The following is a 4,869-nucleotide window of genomic DNA, read 5'->3' on the forward strand; positions in this document are numbered from 1 at the left end:
TTAATAACATATGAGCAATTTTTATATTGAATTATTATATCTTTCATATCAATTTTAAATAAACAATTTTGAAAATTTCAGTATTATTTAAAAGAATTAGATAAAATTTGAAAATTTTATATAATTTTATGTAAGAAAACAAAAAACTTTCAAAATATGAAAAAAAAAAACAAAATAGCTTTAAATTTTTGTTTCTCTTCGTAATTATATATTCTTACAATATTTTAGGAAATTTAACTAATTTTTTCATTTTACTAATTAATTTTGTTTCAGATACATGCATGGGTTAGCAATTTTTTAAATTTTAATATATATAAAGTTTATCTATTATCTCTTAAATAATTTAAACTATAATGATAAGTTTATCTATAAAGCGATGATTCGATAATCAGTACAATGGATAATGTAACACCCCTAACCCGTATCCGTCGCCGGAGGGGGTAAGGAATATTACCAAATAAGTACGAAAATTCATTTGACAATACTCAGGTAATTTCCGATAGCATACCTTCGAATTCGAATTTCGTTTATACACTATGCAAAGCAGTCTTCTCAATTTAAATAGTACCTTAATTCATTCCTAAGTTTAATTCACATCAAAACATTTAAAACATTAATCGATTATCATCCACACATACACATTAATTATGTGGAGCGCATATAATAACTTAACAAGCCATTTTCGCATGGCTATACATATATACATCACCAAAAAGATACGTAATTAACATCAAAAGTTAATCCTATACATGCCATTATCAAGGTTCATTTACTAGAGTACCGAAAGGTTTAGAAAGTGTGGACGACTTTGACTTTGGATCTCCCGAGTCCGATAGTTCACGAACAAAATCTATAAAATAGGGAATGAAGGCAAAAAGAGTAAGCATTTCGATGCTTAGTAAGTCTTAAGTAATGAAATCATTTATAACTAAAGCATAGCATTCATAAGGCTCATCATCTTTCTGACTAAATGTAGTCATGATTAAATATACCCCTATCGTTCATACATGTCATCTTAAATTTTTCCTTAAACATGAATTCGTATCATGTAGATAATCTCTTTTTACCCAACTAACCTCATAATTATGCCGAATACATCTAATTCGATTACAAGGCTAAATAAATGCAAATACGCAAAAATCACATACTTATGTTACTTCACACTTCAACCCATTTACTTACATGCTCTTAGTCAATCTTAACTTAATTTCAATGTATATACGGTGCATACCTGATCATCTTAGGGTTGTAAGCCCATCAATAGAAATTATTACGACAAGATCGCACATTTCAACCCAATTGCCTTGATTTAGCCGGATGTAACAACCAAGACAAATGCCTTCGGACTTAACCGGAAATAGCGACCAACACGAATGCCTTCGGGCTTAACCGGAAATAACAACCAGCACGAATGCCTTCGGGACTGCCTTCGGGACTTAACCCGGAAATAACAACCAGCACGAATGCCTTCGAGACTTAACCCAGAAATAGTAACCAGCACGAATGCCTTCGGGACTTAACCCGGATATAATCCTCAATTGTCATGCACAAAATATATTTATATTATAAATAATTAACAATTCATTTACATTATTAGATCACAAACACAACATGATTATCCATCATTCATTTTCGGCTCAACAGCTCATACAAATGACACGATTCCGTTTCACTACTCTACATGAGTTTCTATAACCATTCGATTACAAGCCGATGCACTACCCATTTATTTCAATATGTAAATCAAGAGAAACCATCAGGTAACAATTTATTTATTGTGCTATATATATAAATATATAACATTGTTTAATCAAATCATAAGCTAAGTTCCATTACTCAAAGACTTACCTCGGATTTATTTGAACAACTGCGGATAGACTACTCGATTGCTTTCTCTTTTCCCTTATTCGAAATTGCCCCCCTATGCTCTTGAGCTTTAATTCAACAAATTTTAAACTAAACATTAATCGACTATTCAAATATTATTTTCAGAATATAATACATATATATTCGACTTTCACACATACAAATTATAGTAAGCTTATAAGAAAACATTAAGCAACTCCTTAACAAATTTTTATCAATGATTACCTCATAATCACAAATTCACAATAAGCTGTCTTCTTGAGCAACAGTCACTAAATTATTTATAACTGGAGCTACGAAACTCCAAATCAATTTCCATAAAAATTTCCTGAAAATAGACTCATATATATTTTATCCATAAAATTTTCAGAATTTTTAGTTTGGCTAATCAATACCAGATTTTTCTTAAAGTTTCCCTTGTTTCACTGTTTGACTAATCTGACCACTCTTCACTACGAAATAAATTTCTCATTGTACAGAATTCAAAACATTTCCTTGTTTATATCATTTGAAACTAGACTCATTAAGGAGTCTAAGCATATAAATTTCATCATTTTAATATTTTTATACGTTTTATAGTGATTTTATAAAAACAGAACAGGGGATCTAGAAGTCATTTTGACTCTGTCCCACATTACTTCAATTATCTCATTATCGGAAATTCTTTTGCTTTTATAGTTTCTTTTATAAGAAACTAGACTCATCAAGCTTTAATTACATAATTTATTCAACTTCTAACTCAACTCCCACAATTTATAGTGATTTTTCCAAAATCACTTTACTGCTGCTGTCCTAAAGAGATTATTGCCAATTCACTCTTTCACACATTCTTTGTATACATATTATTTAATTATTTATCACCCTAGATATTATTAGCTAAATAGATCAATTGTACATATATACCACCAAGACCGTACCTAATAATTTTACTTATACATAACATTACTCAAATTCTTCGAAATCATACTAACAAAAATATCATGTACTATGCCGAACCTTTAGGAAATCAAGCACCTAATTTATCCATTTCAAAACACCTAATCGGCATTTGTTCAAGACATTAAGCAAAGTCTAGGTTCGGCTATTACACATATGAGTATTAGAAATTATAGTTTTTAACAATATCAACTTCTTTCATCAACAATTTCTTCATCAAAACTTAAAGATAAAAATCAAATTCCTTCCTTATCTACCATAACCGAATGTTCAATTCAACCATCCAAATTCAAAGTTTTGGCATGGGCTAAGTAAGTAGCATGATGAGTAACCTAAAACAAACTAGAATTTCAAAAATCTAACATGATTTACTAACCTTCCTTAGGTTTCAAATGGCTGAATGTTTGCTCCCCTTTTTCTCCCTTTTGGTTCGGCTAAGAAGAACAAAGTTAAGACTTTGCTTTCTTTCCATTCTTTCTATTATTATTTTCATTTTATTCATCTATACTATAAAATATTAAGCCATTAACTAATAATTAATACATATTTTTATCTATCACTTCATCATGGCCGGCCACTACTTGTCAAAAATGGATATTTGACATGCAAACCCATCCTTTTTCTAACATGCATTATTACACCACTTTGAGATTAACCTATCATCTTTCACATTTATTTCACATGAGTCCTATTTAATCTATTTCACATACAAATGATAAAATTAAAACATGAAACTTTCACACGTGCATGTACACATACAATAAGCATAGATTATAACGGTTAATTATTTTTATGACTCGGTTTTGTGGTCCCGAAACCACTTTCCGACTAGGGCCAAATTAGGGCTGTCACAGATAAATACATGTTGATAAGTAGAAGAACATACTTTATATCCAAGTTGATCTAACGCTTATGTCGAGATAAAACTAAACTATAAAAGTGAAAGGGAATAAGAGTTTTCGATTGGTGCACGTGGTGAGAATAGAGAATGTCATACAACAGTGATTTTAGTAGCTCGATGACTTAAATGAAAACTTTTGAGTAGTTCATTTATCATTTAGTAGCTCGATGTCATACTACAGTGAAACTATTGTCAATACAAATAGGAAAAAAAATATCATAGCAATTCTTTAATTTCTAATTTGATTATGAAACTTTTTCCATTAACAATGGTCATTAAACATGTTTTAACCTTAAATTAAAATTCATATTTAAAGAAAAAAACAATTATGTCTAATATGAATATGGCCTTTTCTATTCTTGTCATAAAAATGCAGGTGAAGATATATAAATCTTAAACCTTATTCTCACTCAAAGCTATTAAGTCATTTTTAATTTTACTATATATAATTACTAACACTCATTATGTAAAATTTTAAGAATATTCATATTTTAAATCTAAAGATATTATTTAAAATATTAATACCACAATTTTTATTTAATATAAAATTAATTTATTAGAAAAGTGATATATACAATTATAAAATTAGTGATTGGTGGTATAGGATATAAGAGTTTTTCTTTTCATATGGCAACACTTTTATATAGTTGGGAAAGGTATAACACAAGTCGGCATAGTGTTGGACAAAAATGACTCTTATTTAAGCGTTGCCTTAGACATGCATATCCCAACCCTTGTCCAAAGAGTTGGCCAAAGCATATGTTGGCAAGTCTATCCCAACACTTAAGAAAGTGTTGCCCCAAAAGTGTCCGCATAGTGTTGGACAAAGCCGACTCTTATTTAAGTGTTGCCTTAGGCATGCATATACCTACTATTATACAAAAAGTTGGCAAAAACATATGCCGACAAGTCTACCCCATCACTTAGAAAAGTGTCGATATACTGTTGAACAAGTGTTGTCTTAGGGATGCATATCCCAACTCTTATACAAAGGGTTGGCCAAAGTGTATAACGACAAGTCTATCCCAACACTTAGGAAAGTGTCGGTCCAAAAGTGTCGACATAGTGTTGAACAAAGTCGACTCTTATTTAAGCGTTGCCTTAGGCATGCATATCCCAACTCTTATATAAAGAGTTGGCCAAAGTGTATGTCGTCAAGTCTATCC

At 30.4% G+C, this 4,869-nt stretch overlaps 1 long non-coding RNA gene across 1 annotated transcript; it reads right to left on the reverse strand.

Moving 5' to 3' along the window:
* Nucleotides 1-549: 549 nt before the first annotated feature.
* LOC128296416 (uncharacterized) lies at nucleotides 550-3,272 on the reverse strand. The gene is made up of 3 exons (XR_008287036.1): nucleotides 3,179-3,272; nucleotides 1,849-1,934; nucleotides 550-850 (listed from the first exon to the last, which is right to left on the reverse strand). It is a non-coding gene; the product is annotated as an uncharacterized LOC128296416 (long non-coding RNA).
* Nucleotides 3,273-4,869: the final 1,597 nt, after the last annotated feature.

The sequence above is a fragment of the Gossypium arboreum genome, chromosome 8 (assembly GCF_025698485.1).
Source record: "Gossypium arboreum isolate Shixiya-1 chromosome 8, ASM2569848v2, whole genome shotgun sequence".
NCBI lineage: Eukaryota > Viridiplantae > Streptophyta > Magnoliopsida > Malvales > Malvaceae > Gossypium > Gossypium arboreum.